The following is a 15,551-nucleotide window of genomic DNA, read 5'->3' on the forward strand; positions in this document are numbered from 1 at the left end:
CTGATTATGGCACAGTGTCTAATAATGCTCCTGCCACATCTCCTTGTTTTAGTGAGGTTAAAACCTGCCTCATCCACAAAAAGCCGCTCATGAGCCATGGCATCTGCCTCGAGCGCCATCACTCTCTGGAAAAGACAAAACAAATGCAACACAGCAGGCCCATGCACAGCACTACAGTATGCACTTCCAGATTCAGTACAAATGATACTATAGCTTACCTGCAAACAATAATTTTGCAGTTGTTTTACACATTCACTGTTTATTTCAAAAGGACCTCTGTAGATTTGTTTCATTCGTATTCTGTTACAGGCAAGTACATGAGATAATACAGAATGCTCACATTGTGTATGTTTTGGAAGGTGGTGTCATCCTCAATTATGTACTCCTGTATTTCTCATTGCTTTATGGAATTACTTGCAATCACCATATTGACTGCTGCAGTGAACATTCTTCCTCTGCCCACAGCATCTGGATGTCTAGCAATTCTCGAAAGTAACCATTTAGGTATTTTTACATGTATGGTATTGTTGTATTTCTCATTAGAGTATGGCAGTGTTACAAAACTAAGTGCAAAGTGACTATACTAACCAATTCTCATTTTGAAATGTCCGTATGATGCTTGCTACAGTGTAGCAAGCATCATACGGGTTCAAGTTAGGCTGAACCCGTTAGCCAGCTTCCCTATGGGTCATTCCATGGTTGATTACATGGTCCACTACTGTAGCTCTGATGTCATCAGCAATGCTATTCCTTACTCTTCTTACCCTTGCTCTTGCCCCTCCTCATCCTCGTTAAAAATCGTGCTGTCGTAACAATGTGAATTTCCCCATTGTGGGACATTAAAGGAAATCTAATCTAATCCACCTCTCGCTCCTCCTTTTCCTCTTCTTCCTACTTCTTCAAGTCCACGTCCTCTTCCTCTGCCTCCTCTAAATCTCACTCTCCCGCTGACCGGTTTATAGTTCTTAAGCTGCTTGCAAGGTGAACTAATTATCTAAAACTGTTTTCACGTGTGACAGCGTGCCAGACAGTTGGCAAAATAGTGTAAATAATAGCCATGTATATAGTTTTGCTAGGAATTTGTTGATCATTGGGAAATTGAGTGTAAAGCAGTGACTTGTGTTTACAGTTCTGCAAAAAGAGTGCTGTGCAGTGGATTGTACCTACAGTTTTGCAAAGTGTGTTTTACAAAATTGCAAACTTAGTGCAAAGCAGTGTTTGTGCTTTTAATTTTGCAAACTTGGTGAGGAGTATTGCTGTAAGTATTAATAGTTTTAGAAATTGTTCGATAAGAATCACGGTTAGCATTTAAGCATTCAGAAAAAACTGTAAGCATATTATTGAATATGAGTGCAAAGCCATGTTAAATAGCCTACTGCACAGTGATGTTATTATGAGAGCACTCGTGCCTGAGCGCACTAAAGAATGCTGAGGATGCGCAGAAAAAACTAGTAGGTGTGTGAGTGAGACATGGCGGTCATGTGTTTTTATCCTGTGAGTATTAATCGCTTTGGATGACTGCGTGATGGAGTGCTGCAGAGATGGCTAATGCTACAATAGCTAACCTTAACTTTCATGCCAATGTCAGATAGCTCTCTCACCAGTAATAACAGCATTGGTCATGTTACTGCTGTAACCATGTGAATAATGAAAGAAAGACCCGAAGTAAGTAATTTACAAATCACTAATTTCTACACTGAGCCTGCTGTTACCTCCACAGCTTTGCAGTTCCTAACCATAGTATGGAACAGCTGGTTATAAAGCTAAGTCTCGTTTCACCTTAGCTTTACTCATTGACACGGGTAACTAGCAGTCCGGGCTGATTTCGCATACACAGAAGAGGACAGGTGGAGTAGTTGAACACATGGGCCGGGACTTTATTCAGCTCTTTTCTTCCTTCCAACATTACAGCACACCACTTTCAGGCTGCAGAGTTGAGTTTCATCACACTGACTATAAAGCTTACAGAGGCTTAACAAATACAAAATTAACCTATATGCCGACGATATCTTACTCTACTTGAAAAAAAACCATGGGCTACAGAATGTCATGGTTTGGGTTTTTATGTTTGTATTTTTCTTTTCTGTGCTCTGTCCTACCCCCTTGGTGTTAGTTTTGCACGAGGCACACCTGTTTCCCGTCTGACCTCCATAAAAGACTGGTTCTGATCCCACTCACTGCCAGATAGTTCTGCCTTGTTGGTACAGGTTTTTCGCTTTGTTTTTTCTTCTCTTGTGTGGTTTTTCCATTCCTCATTGTTCCTGTGGCCAGCCTGCCTTCTGCCGCCACCCTCTGGATTTATGTTTTCCTTTTTTTGAGTGGCTAGTGTTTTTGTGTTTTTTACTATTGTGAACGGATTACCATTAAATACCGGTAGACGGTTCTCTTTTTCATTTCTCACCTCTGCTACTCTGATCCATATATAAACTTACCTTCAATGTCACACAGAACTTCAAAAAAGATCTGTCTTTGTCTGCTGACTTTGACTTTTGGACCCAGATTTGCCAAAAAAAATTTAAATTCACAAAATTTTATTCACAGCTCATCCAGTTCAAAGTACTTTACAGATCACATGGAGTGAAAGTGATTTCAAAGGTCAACAAAACCATCAGGATATGTGGTGACTACAAGCTCAGTGTAAATCAGTGTATTGAAGAGCAGACATCTCCACTTCCTAATACTGAAAATCTGTTTGCTATGACAGCAGGAGGAACATCCCTTAGTATTCCTTGCAACAACTGTAGTTGGATGAAGAGTCAGAAAAATATCTGACTATGAATACACACAAGGGCCTGTACAGGTATCACCTTCTCAGCTATGGAGTTTCCAGTTTCAAGAAATACTGCTTTCAGTCTGTCACAAATCAGATTCTTCAAGGGCTGGACCATGCGACATGCTTTTTGGATGATATCCCCATCACTGCTCCCTCAGAGGAGGAGCACCTGAAAAGACTGGATGAGGTTCTAACGCGTCTGGAGAAACACATCAGGGTGAAGCTGTCAAAATGGCAGTTTCTCTAGAGCAGTGTCGAGTATCTGACAAAGGTGGTTAACACCGCACAGAAGAAAAGGAGCCTTCCATAATAAATCCATCTGAGCCCACAAATGTCACCAAAATCAACAACCGTTTCTTGGAAAACTCGTCCACCATCCTCCAGCTGCTGCATATCCTCAATCCTGCTGAAAAAAACATTGAACATGGGTTTGGACTACTGAATGTGCTAAAGCATTTGAAGAGGCAAGCAACTACTGCAGTACAAGGTGTTAGTACACTATAACACACGCTTGCCACTGAAGATTGCATGTGATGTAATATATCATGTAACAGAAAATGAATAAGAACGACCTGTGACGTTTGCATCAAGAACACTCACTGAGCCCGAAATAAATTATGCTGAAAATTGAAAAAGAGGCACTTGCCATCATCTCTGAGGTAAAGAAATTCCACAAATATCTGTACAGGAGAAAATTCACACTCATCACTGATCAAGCCGCAATTACAATCATCTTATCGTACTAATGCATATTCTTTGTCACGCCTACCGCAAGTGAACAACATGCAGAGGAGTGGAAAAATGGATGCCACCAATAGTACTGAAAAGACTGGCAACTGTCACTTACCTTAACCAAGAGGGACAGAGACAGCATCCAGTGCATTTAGATCGCGTTACCATGGCGAAATAACATGGTGCAGTTTGCCAGTGATTTTGCCACCACCATTTGCAGAGAGAATGCCATCAGTTCAACTGGACGGTGCATTTACAGTTTCTTCACCAAGACCACCCAAACACTGTCCTCACTGAACCAGCAAAACAATCTGCTGAGTTTTCACCTGGATCAGCCAAAACCAAATACCTGCCTGTGAAATGCAGGTGATAAAATGGAGAGGTTATTGCTGCGTTTAAGAGGTCAGTAATGAAAAAAAGGCATTCGTCTTTTGGGTGTTGTTGTTGTTTTTTGTTTTGTTGTTTCTTTCTGTCTTTCTTTTTGAAAGAACTGCTAAAATTCTGAAAGGGGAGGAATTTTAATAGAGTGACTGATTGTGTTGTGTTGCCACCACCTGGTATAGATTGGCCATTGCCGTTGTGTGGTCACATTTTGTTTGCCAATGGATAACGCTGACATGTCCATCAGCCTGTTGAAACCAAAAAGTAAAGACACACCTGTTTTCATCACGTTGGTTATTGATTCTAACCGGGTATATATATATATATAATATACCTATTAACGCAACTGCTGTCTGTCTCTTAGGATTCATCCAAAATTCCACGTGTTCCAGTTAAAACCATTTCCATCCGAGTGTGCTGTGCCCACTGGCCGAACCCCCCTCCCCCATCTAATCAACAGCCACCTTGCATTCACTGTATGATGCCTGCTGAATGTGCAACAGAAGGAATGGGGTCTCCAGTATTGGGAAGGTTATGGCCCAGAGGAGCGATCCTGGTTGTCACAGTCCTTCATCCTAGGTGCTGCCATGGTGAAGGAGTTCTATAGGGTCTTCAAGCTGAGCAGTCACTGGGAGGTGACCCTTTAGAGGGGGGGTACTGTCAGGATTCTTAGTGTTTCTGTTTCTCTCCCTGGTTTTGATCTATCTCCATAGCTCTGCAATCAGCTCTCACCTGCTTCCTATGTTTGTAATAAACAATAGTCTCAATAGTCATCCCAATTTCTCGATTTGTGCTTGGACCTCGGTCCCCTAATAACTAGATAGACATGACAGGAACAGCTTTTCAAGCTTTTATAGCTCTAATTTGGCAGCTCAGGAAACTAACAGATGGCATAAATACAGTGTAAATCATCTCAGATGATGCTGCATCTGAGTCAGCGATTGAGGCACACACACAATAGTCAAATAATAGACACAATAAACACAATAAAAAATAGTCATGAAGCAAAAGAGGGAATGACAGGATAAGTGTTACAGGTTTTAAGTTGTGAAGATGCATTGACCTCGTTTATCATAAAAAAAAACCTTGCTTGATGAAATTATTTCTGACTGAATTGAATACTGAATATACCTTCCCTGCACAAATGTAATGATCCATCTTCACACCCTGTAGACACACACTGGCTGTTTGCATGTAACTTAGTTTTGCTTTGTACGCTGGCCAACTCTGTTCGTACCTTGTTGCTTGGGGACACACATATGATGGTAAAACTGCCAACACATCCATCCTTTGTTTGGACTGATCAATTCTTCACTAACTATTTCATCAGTGTCTGCAGCTCATAAAAATACATATTTTTGTACATCATTGATGCAGTATGTCTTAATTATAGTCTGAAGAGCACAGAGTACAGTTTCCAGTTTCACACTAAATCACAATCAAAGGGCGGGCTATTGGTATGTCAAAATTGTAATAATCACTCTAACTGGCCCATTCCCATGGTCAATTTCACTCGGTTCTGTAGTAAACAGTCTCTCAGACATATGTGCAGCATTGTGTTTAAGACTGTGCTCGATTAGTGAACTCAGTGAATACATTGATAAAGGTGTACTGGAAATTCTCCTTGATGCTCCAGTGCCAGAGCCCCTTCTATTATGCTTCTATTATTTATCGTCTGTGAAGATTAAGGTGTCCGAAATTAACTACAAAAACACACAATGATCTGAAAAAAAGTGTAAAATAAAGCCTCAAATCTAAATTTTAGTTTTTTGAGTCAATGTCCTTTTTATTAAGCTTGAGCAGTATGTCTATTCTGTCACATTAGGTAACAGACACTACAATTATCAAACATCTTTATTATTACCATAGTCAAAAATCTGCTGTGTAATCTACACTTACTATTATGCTTAGGATATATTAATTATGTTGTCTGACTGGTTGTATTATGATTCATTAAGATTCGAAGGATGTAGGCTTAATATAAAATCCATGGTTGTATTGTTCCTCTGGCAGTTTTAATCATTATGATTGTGATAGTTTTTTCTGTTTGATCTCAACAAAGATCTTTCCTCTGTGTTGTCAGTTCTTACTGTTTAGTCTATGATTTTGTCCTGACAAGTGTTTGGATAAAAATGTTTGATATCCTGCTGCTTAAAACAGCAGTGGAAACATCTGAGGACTATTATACTTGCAAGTCAGACAATCATATTAGCAACAGCTAGCTAGAACATAAGCAGCGAGCCTGTTTAGTGAGATGACTTCCTCTGAAGTACTTTCTTGAGACAGGTCTTGCTTACAATTTCTGCATCATCAATCAATCAATCAAATTAATCAAAGAACTTCTTCCATTACTCTACATGTTAGAGATCTCCCCTACAGCTCAGCAAGTGAAAGTTTTTAAGTTATTCAATTAAGTCCTTTGCTGCATGGAAGAACAGATTCTGCTGGGTATATGTATATATACTGTATATGTGTGTGTGTGTGTTTGCATGTGTGGGAGGGAAGATCAATACCAGTGCAGGAGCTGTAATTTGTTGTGACTGTCTGAAGGATAAAAGCAATAAATATATAAATAAAAGTGATAATTACACAACTCCAAAGACCACAAGTAAAATTTATTTATACATTACTGCGACACTGACAGAAAGGCAAGATGTCTGCTCTCTTGAAGGCTTCGAACATACTACACTCAAAACACAAGAGAGTCTCACCTCAATCTGCAGTATGAGCATACCTCTAAGGCAATTAGGAAAATAATACAAAGAGAAAACTACTGCTGAAGAAAAGATATAATGTGTGGTGCTGCTGAACAAAGTACTTTGTACCTTTCATTTTTCTTTAAAATCAATACACAACAATATATGAAATGAAAGAATATAACAATGTCTTAAATTCAACTCCTTTATGTCCAGAAAATTATAATTTTAAGTTATTGTGAGTGAGAGATGATGTACATTCAAACTGATGCAAAGGAAAAAAAATCAGAGGAAGGACATTGTTTGGACCAAAGTTAAGCTGTGGTTTTTTAATTTCTTTAATAATATAACTATATGTGAGCCTTCCTCTGCATTTGTCCTTTCCTTTTGACCTCTTTGAAACATGGCATTTAAAATTTGCTTTTCTCAGGTGCCATGGCATCAGGTTCTAGCATTTTTAATGGGGAGGCATTCATCCCTTTTGCTTAGATAATAATCCATTTATCCTCTATGGGTTTGTCCATGGCCTCTGTTCCACTTTTAGAAAATATTAGCAGTCTTTATTGGTTATATTTGTTCTCTATTCGCTGTATTTTTTTTTTTGGATATGCTTGAAATATGCCATATTCATAAGGTAAGCAAATATTTGTTTTAATATTTTATTAATAACATCAAGATGTGAAGAAAGAACATATTAAATGGAACACAAAATGAACAGAGGGAATGGCTTGTAGTTCATCAGCAGAGTACTGGACTCATTTAGCACTTTAAGGGGCAAGGATAATGTGCAGTATGACTGCAAAAATGAGCCCATAGCTCGATTGTCAGCAGGTTGCTATAGCCTCATCATCATGAGCTGCATCAAGTAATGACAAAAAAAGCAACAAGAAAAGTGGCAGTGACTTAGTCACAAAAAAGTCCAAATTGGTGAGCTGGATGAATGCGTCAACAAAACATCAAAATGTGACTCAGGAGAGAGGTGTTAGATTCCCATATGACCCTGGGGGTAAGGAAGGCTCATGGAGCAAGTGCTTCACTTATAAGCACCCCAGACTGCTCTTAGTTCACTGCTAGCAAAATCGCTGCTACTGGGAAATGAAGGTGTAGAGACCTACATATCTGACTACTCATCCAGCAAAGTGAGGGTAAATACGATCAAGAGAGATAAACATGACTTTCCAGCACTGCACATGATGCCGAGTTACAAATAAATTCTATTTAGCAGTGCGACGAATCCAGGTGAAACAATGCAGAGTATGTTTTAGTCTCTAAGTGAAATTTAAAGCCATGATATATAACTTACATTCAAAGTCTACCCAAATTCACTTGACTATGACAGAATCTATAAAGGATTGATGGAAAATGCAAAATAGAAATCACAGAAGATCTGCCCCTTTGGAGACAACGCCACATAAAAAATTTTACAGCCTGAGAAAATGTATTTTCCCTGAGAATGAAAAGGAATGCAACCCCCAGTCTTGGCTGTCAAACAATTATGACACTCGAGATAATAATTTGACCTGGTGGGTTCCGATTTTAGGCTCCCAGCAAGGTAAACAAAGCGCAGGAGGAAGGAAAAGTAAAACCGCAAATACTCTGCTTCATGAAATTCTGTCAAAACTTAATATTGAATTTCAAAATGCAGCATATAAGGCATGTTTGCCTGGTTCTGAAGAGTGACTTTGTCATCCAGAAATATCTAACAGTTGTGTTAGATATTTCTGGTTAGGGACAACAGACTTCTGAGGCCCCTGACAATCTTAGCATTAAGATAAATAGAAAACTGAGACAGATATTTCCTTCATTTCAATGCATTTTACATAGAATAGTGGCAACTAAGGGTATAATGAGATACTGAAGAATCCTCCACTCTGTGCTTGATCAGCACAGGGACATCACATTATTCATGAGACCAAAACTGTCAAGGGGTCAGAGTCAATCTCCAGAGTCAAAGATTAAATTGCGTCATGGACAACTATCCATGTTAATTAAAGGTCGCACATTAGATGTTTACCAGTGTTTTAGTTTAAGGGTTGATGTCCGTGAGAAGATATATTTGTGACTTTAAGAACCAAAAACAATTTTGGTTTGTCAGATCTGTCAAGATTTGCCAGGATGTTCACACCCTCTTGATGAACAGCTTATAAAAGACACATCAGCAACACATCAGATGATGCTTCTGAAGAAGACTTCAGCTATCAATTTCAATGTAAAGGTAATTCAAACATCTCCTTCTACTCTGTCTGAAAAAACAAACTAACAAAAAATAAAATCCTTTATATCACTGCAATTGATTAGTGTCCAAGATGAATGAATGAATGAATGGGGCGCCGATACACCATGGTGTAACTTGTACTTGCTTCAGGTTGGGCATTGATTAATTTAAGACTGCAAATAACAGGTGTGTTCCATTGCTGAGCTTTGTTGGGGTGAGGAAGTGCAGCTTCACAAAGGTGGTTGCATAAAGGACTCTGGCCTGATTAATCAATAGAAATATACCAGAGGTATCACAAAATGAAAGTGTTTCTCTCCATCACAATAGTGGAGTGAGGCTTAATAAAAAATGAAATCTTTCCTGCAGTGCAGGATTCACGATAGTTTTGTCAAAATACTTACATCAATTGTTCAAAGAGTTAAGAAGTTATATTCATTTCATCTCCAAAAACTGTGGACTGACAAGTCTGAAAGCAAAGACACTTTTATCACATTTCCATAAGAAACAGTGAACAGGTGGCCTCGTCCACCTCCACAATCAGTCAGCAGCTGAATCAAATACCCAGAGACAGACAGAAGGCTGAAAGGTGGGAGATGTTTTCTAAAATCTGTCAAAACTGTCTCAGAAAACGAAAGGAACACTGAACCAGTATGATCTGACTGTGCTATGAAGAGCAGGGGTTGAAGAAAAAGGCTAAAAAAACTGTGGGGTGAAATACATAAATATCTAGGATAATTTTTAACAAATTATCCCTCCATAGTGCATATGTAATTTGAAAATACCTCCCCTGTATCATTTTATGACAATATTAACATTGACTCTTACAGGTGGAAAATTATGATGAGATGTTGCCCCATATTCAGCTGGCAAACCATGAAAACAACAGGAGTGTCATTTAGTGGCACCATTAAATAGCACACATTAGCTGAGGCCAGTGGTTGTAACTTTTATAACACAGCTGATGTTCCATAAGTTACTGCAGCTATCAGCGCTATTACACTGGAAGATTGATTTTTACATATTTCACATTTACCATTAAAATTGCTCTAAAACTGTTTGCTTGACAGAGAGCCCTTACACTTTCTCGAGGGATTGGGAAACACTAGGATTTCTTCTGTATGTGTTGACTCAAGTTATTCATATTTTCCATATGGCAAGCTTGAAAAGAGGCATCCTGTTCTCTCCCCCTCTTGCTTTGTCAGTGTTGTTACTGGCAGTTGCAGACGGTCACAGAGTTTGCTGTTGAAGTCAGGAAAGCATGGGATGTATGCTGCAAAACTATGCCACCATTATTTAAAGGTCCCATAAAGTCTGGCAAATCGTCTTTGGTTGTAAAGCAGGTATAGATTGTATATTAATATTAATACATGAAAGTATCAACATGCTAAGTACATCAGAAAATAGCCATTACATTGTTATTCCTAGAGCTCTAGAAAGAAACCACCATCAAAAAACCACAACTATATCTTGCTTGTTCATCCATCCATCCATCTTCTACCGCTTTTTTCCGTTTCAGGGTTGCGGGGGTTGCTAGAGCCAATCCCAGCCAACGTTTGTTACACCACAGGTTTCCAGTCCATCACAGGGCCAACACACAAAGATAGACAGAGCCCAACAACCACTCACACTCAGACCTACGGACAATTTAGAGTCACCAGTTAACCTAGACATGCATGTTTGTATGGTGGGAGGAAACTGGAGTACTCAGTGCACAGAAAGGAACCAGGCTGGGAACAGAAGCTCCAAGCCTGGGAGCCCGCAACCTTCTTATTGTGGGCTGACAGCACTAACCACCACGCCGCCCCTGTGCTGCCCCTTGCTTGTTCAATTGTTATCAATACTTATCATTACACACTACTAATCAATTCCCATTTTTACTTCTGCTAGAAACCCTTTTTTCACCTAATGTTAATATTTACACGTACAATACATTTAGTGGTACTATGCATCAATCATTACTTTCATTGGTATGTTTTTACCTGCATTTTTTTATTGCATCTTCTTTCCTCCTGCTCTCTCTCTCAACCCAGCCAGTCGAGGCACCCAACCTCCCTGAGCCTGGTTCTGCCTCTTAAAGGAACTTTTTCCTTACCATTGTCACCAGGTGCTTGCTCTTAGAGGGATTTGTTGGGTCTCTAACAAATTCAGAATTTATATAACTCTAAATTTAATTCGATTGGATCTTTTTATGAATATCAAAAGGCTTAAGTATGGGACCTTTGAAATTAAGGAATAAAATATTATCACTAAATTTACTACAACAATTATGGGCAACATATAGTAACATACAATAACAATGGTCCCTTGATAAATGTTTTATCTGTCAGGGACTGTTTAACCATCAAGTACCAACAGCAGCCTCTCTAAATGCATCACAGCCAACTGAAGTCAGTTCAACTTGATAAAATATTCTCTGACGCTTACTTCAGGGTCAAGTCTGTGGTTAGGGAATAAGTACTACAGCACGACAGACTCATATGAGACACGTCTCACAATTGCCTCTTTGATGAGCTCTGTAGTCTAATCAGCGTAAACGTTTCAGAAAGCGATAACAATCTTGATGTTTTTTTAAGTGTTACTGACCAGGAGGCAGAGCCATGTCATGAGGGGTAATATATTACAAGCCAGCTGAAAAATCATTTGTAATGTATAGCAACAATTTAATCTATTTCCAGGTGAGGCCCATGTACTGGCCTCATTTGTTGGAAGGGTCCTAAGGATGAATACTCGCTCTTCATCGAGTAGGCAATGTAAGACATCCTGAATAATAATAAGGTTCCAGGCACACTGACAAAACCAATAAGGTTCTTGCTAGCAGCTGGTAAATGACTAACGATTAGTTTATAATTGCCTTGTTTCTGAAAAAGTTTCAAAAAGGAAATGCAAAACTTACTTTAGCGAAGCATGTTTAAATGTATTGAGCAGCTCCAGATCAGTTACGCACAGACAGAGTAGCCTGCTAACATTTGTCTTATTTAAATCTTCAGTTGTGTATTTCCCCGTGGCAACACAGAAAGGAATTATTAAGAACAATAATCTTTTTACATATCCAAGCGACCTGCTCATCCTGATGATGTTATTTAAGCAATCTTGCAAAGTTGCGTAATTATGTTTAGGATAGATTTGCAATCTAATTTAATCTCTGACACAAGTCAGAAATGGTTTTGTAATTAGTCTTTTATTGTTATTTGACCTTTTGCATTAGGTATTATTACTTTTTTTTTTTTTCAGCAGAGAGTGGAAATTAGAGTTTGTTCTTTGACAATTTACTGTGGCTTTACTGAACTTCAGTGATGTACTAATTCATTCTGGGGCGTCAATTCTCCATTAGATCATTAAAGTGGAAAGACAAAGTAATCTGCACAACACTAATGGCAATTCAATCATGGAGATGGAGACAGAGAATGATCTATATGTAACGATATATTTCTCAAAGTTGTGAAAGAATGCTTTAGTGATGCAGTAGAAACCCTATTGATAAATGGATCCGACCTGACCCAGCATGTTGTAGACCATAATGAAAAGAGAAAAAACCCTGAACTTCTTACAATGTGCAGTGGAGACGTGGCAGCGAGTCTTCACAATGGCTGCTCATCAAGACGTTTTTTTTTTTTTTTGTTGTTGTTTTGGTTTGTTTTGTTTTGTTTTGCTTTATTATCTGTGCACGCCTGCACAGGCATGAGCATTGTCCTTACAGGTGTAAAGGGCAAGCTAATTTTACAAACAATGTCTGGATAGATCCACAGTTGGTCATGCTTCAACAATTTTTTCTGGTCTGTCTTCCTACACAGCAGCATACAAAAGTGAATGTGAGGGATTGTGACCGTCATTGCGTTTGCGGTCAATGTGCTTTTCTCTTTCTTCTTTTCAAAGCTGCCTTGCAGGCAAGGATACACAAAGTAGTCTGTGTTCTCCACAATGCTTTAATATGTTTACAGAATTGGTTCAGAGGGTTTATTTAGACTAAGCTGCAACTCTTATGCTGGAGATGTTCAAGGTAATAGGTGAGTTTTATACACAGTGTGATTTCTGGTATCTTTGTGTGTTGACTAAAGCCTGAAGACCATTTAAAGGTCCTGTATCATAATCATCAGACAGTAAGTTGAATACTCACCTTGCACTGTAGTATCAAAATATTAGATTGTTAAATGTAGTGTGCATTTTATTGTTGTATTTTTATTAAAGAGATAAGTTGACACACATATCAGGACTCTGACTTACTCAAATGTGGTTGAACTGATACAGCCTGAACCATTACTATTAATTCTCCTTCAGCAAATCCACTCCACTGAGGATTTATTTGTTAGTCCTGGCTTAAGTTATCTTTCAATTATCCTCCAAGTTAAGTTAAAATGTATACTGATTCTGATACCTATATCAGAATCCTCTTGGTCAACATCTGGTCCACATCTGGAGCAGGCTGTATGAGACAGGACAACAGCTCATCTCAGGAGAACCTTAGCTTTTGTTGTCACAAATGCTGCTGAGGCAAACCAAGGCTGTATGAGGAAATCAGACTGTGATTGTGAGTGTATGTGGAAATACCACCATCAGGTCTGAGTGTTTTCTGGAGGCCATGCACCGAGCTTTGTTTAGACTGAATAGCTTTGCAATCGACCACACAAAGCAGCTTAATTATCTAGCGCAAAAACGATAACTGGTTGAGTAAGTGATGTACATACATTTTGGAATACTGAATGTGATGGTAAACTCAGAGACATTACGATCCACCTGGAGGCTCCAAACTCATCCATTTTAGAGTGGACTGGCCTCCACTCTAAGGGGAGGGATATCTGTCATGTGCAAATGGATACAAATTAACCAGGACTCTGCTATATCTTAAATGTTTATAGCTACAGCTGAGATAATTTCTCTCCACTCTCTTCAGAAAGCACCAGTTACATATTCTTTAGCCTAAGCAAATCCCACAATGTAAGTCAAGGTTTCAAGTGAAACTTCAGCTTACACTGAAACAGCTCTCAGCAGGAACAGGAGGCCCAAAAATTGTTTACGTATGAAATAAGTGCGCCATTGTGCACGTTCTGTGTTTTCCTTGACGCATCCCCCTGCCACTAAAGCTCATTGATTGAGACTGAGGTCTTGAAAATGCTTCGAGAGGGGAAGACACACTCTAGAGAGGCAGCGGGGTAACCATGAATAACGAGCAGTTGGTTCACAAAACAGCTTGCTCAATGCCAGTCAGATAATTGCTATTTCTTGAGAAATGACAGATAGAAAAAAGAAGTGCAGCAGGAACAGTAGAATTACAGTGGTTATTCGAATCCCCTCCCCCACCCTTGATGAGTTTCATTTGGTGGAGATGAAAAATTCCTGAGGGAAGCTATGTTGTTTGTTATGCCCTGCAATGCCCCTGTAGGCCCCACACAATGCATATTAACATAATTTTCAAAGAGAATAAAAGAAGAGAAGGGAAAGTAGGAGGAGTCCTTCATCTCTTGGAAGCTCTGCCAGCCTATGTACATAAACTATGAGTAACACTATCACTGGTCCTGTCCTGGTGAATGAGGAGTCACTGGTGTTTGAGAAGACTCTTCTTGTTCTCCTCTGAGAGTCAAGAGGACAGTCTTTAACTAGATTTAACGACATTTAATGTGAAAAGCGCACACAGAAAATATTCTTCCAGTGGTTTTTCACTTTTAGACCACAAACACAACAGGTCATTGCTATCACAGTTCCTACACCAGCACAGGTACAGCTGTAGAAATTCAAAATATATCCCTGTTCTAGAAATTCTGTTGCCTTACAGCAAGAAGATTCTGGTTTTCAACCCTAGGCCTGGGGTCTTTCTGTCTCAAGTTTATAGCTGTGTATGTTTCCTCTGAGTACTCTAGCTTCCTCTGACAGTCCAAAGAAAAGCAGGTTAGGTTTGTTGTTTTCCTCTGCATGGCAGGATGCCCTCACACAATGTTAGCTTGGATTGGTTCCAACCAATGAGCAACTGAGAACCTTTGGAAATTTATAAGGTATATAAGGCTGTGCTAAATAGAATCATTATGTCATTGTATTATTTAATGTTGAAGATCTTTTGAAAATACAATATATAATAAACCAATAGTTGGCTGTACGGCTAATATGAGCTGTGGGACAACATCGAGCACCACAAATTACTGAGACTCACAAACAAACCAAAATATTCCTCTGTCAATATTTGCTGTGCCAGTTAATTTGTAATGACCTAATCGGGCAGCAAACATCAGCTTAGTAAACATGTTGAAATTATTAAATTGTAATTTTGACACGGGAGCTAATCCACAAAAAAAATATTGACCCTAACCCGTCTGGCAAAAGGACAGATCCCATCTTAAGAATAGTGCTTAAAAAGTATTCACCCCCCTTTAGATGTTTCAACCTTTTATTATAATTTGGATTTTTGAGAATTTGAATTAAAAAAAAAAACAACTTTATATTAAAAGTAAAACTGATATTTATAGAACATTAATTAATTTACATTAATTTGTTTATCTTCTACTGCTTATCCATTTCCTGGTAACAGTGGGGTGTTGGAGCCAGTCCCAGCTCACACTGGGCAAGGATGGGGTCAACCCTGAACAGTTCGCCAGTCCATTGCAGGGCCAACACACAGACATAGACAAAAACAAACAACCACGCACACTCAGACCTACAAGTCTCCAAACATGCATGTCTTTGGACAGCGTGAGGAAACTAGAGTATCCAGATGAAAACCAGCGCAGGCACAGGGAGAATATGCAAAGTCCGTACAGAAATGATGGAA

Source organism: Echeneis naucrates, chromosome 14 (genome assembly GCF_900963305.1).
Source record: "Echeneis naucrates chromosome 14, fEcheNa1.1, whole genome shotgun sequence".
Lineage (NCBI taxonomy): Eukaryota > Metazoa > Chordata > Actinopteri > Carangiformes > Echeneidae > Echeneis > Echeneis naucrates.